The sequence below is a fragment of the Sinocyclocheilus rhinocerous genome, unplaced genomic scaffold (assembly GCF_001515625.1).
Source record: "Sinocyclocheilus rhinocerous isolate Xijiao unplaced genomic scaffold, SAMN03320098_v1.1 scaffold299, whole genome shotgun sequence".
NCBI lineage: Eukaryota > Metazoa > Chordata > Actinopteri > Cypriniformes > Cyprinidae > Sinocyclocheilus > Sinocyclocheilus rhinocerous.
The window spans coordinates 2,322,056-2,323,218 of record NW_015652998.1 but is presented as its reverse complement, the minus strand read 5'-3'; positions in this window follow the sequence as shown (position 1 = coordinate 2,323,218).

Here is a 1,163-nt window from a genome sequence, read left to right as displayed (position 1 = left end):
TTTTTTTTAAGGGGGGGGGGGGGGGGAGCAACTACCTCAATGTGCCTGTCACATCACCAGCTGGAGTGCCCTGGACATCCACCAGAGGGCACTCTTCCCCACTCCACTGCCACTCCATTTCCCACAAATCTTTGTCCGGTCTCATTTGCTGTTTGCCCCCTGCCTTGTTTGTTGTCATGGTTCCCCTTGTTAGTTCCCATGGTATTTAATTAGCTCCTCCCCCTTGTTTACCTTGTTATCCTGTTTGTCTCTCCCTATTTATACCCTGTGTATTTCCCTGGGTCCTTGCAAAGTCTTGTATGTGTTATTACTGCAGTTCTGAGTGCTCTATTGTTTTTTTGTTCCATGGTCTTGACCCCTGTCTGTTTTCTGGATTACCCTGTTTGCCTGAGTTTCCTGCCTGGTGTTTTGTGTTGGACTGTTTACCCTGTGTTTATGACCTCTTGCCTGTTTATTGGACTACGGCTTTGGATTACCCCTTAAAGGGGTCATATGATGCGATTTCAAGTTTTCCTTTTTCTTTGGAGTGTTACAATGCGATTTCAAGTTTTCCTTTCTCTTTGGAGTGTTACAAGCTGTTCGTGAATAGATAAGATCCCTAAAGTTGCAAATACTAAAGTCTCAAACCCAAAGAGATATTCTTTATAAAAGCTAAGACTGGTCCACGCCCTCCTAAAACGCCACATTTAAACACGCCCCCACATGTCTACCTTACTGTGTGGGAAGATTTGCATAATGCCGCCCAAATGTTCACGCAAAGAAAGAAGGCGTAACATTATTGTTGCTGCCACCGCCGCCGCCATGTTGTGAAGAAGCTGTGTGTTTCGTGGCGAAAGCGAAAATACTTAGTTTGGCCTTCCAAAAGAGGGCACGACTAGAAATCAGTGAAATCAAGTTGTATTTACAACACTGTTCCAGAACAGTTCAACCAAAATATTCAGATGTGTGCAGCGCATTTTATGGAGGACGAGGACTGTTTCCTGGGAGAGTAGCCTACAATGCCCGTGTTCTGACAAATAATGCTGACTCACAGCCTGTAAGTACGTTTTCATATTTCTTTTCAAACGCGAGTTTTGAGCAGTGTAGAATAGCGCTTGTTGTTTGTTATTTCTCCGATCACAAATGCAGACATGGTTTTATGTTTACGCGGCACGATGCAACGC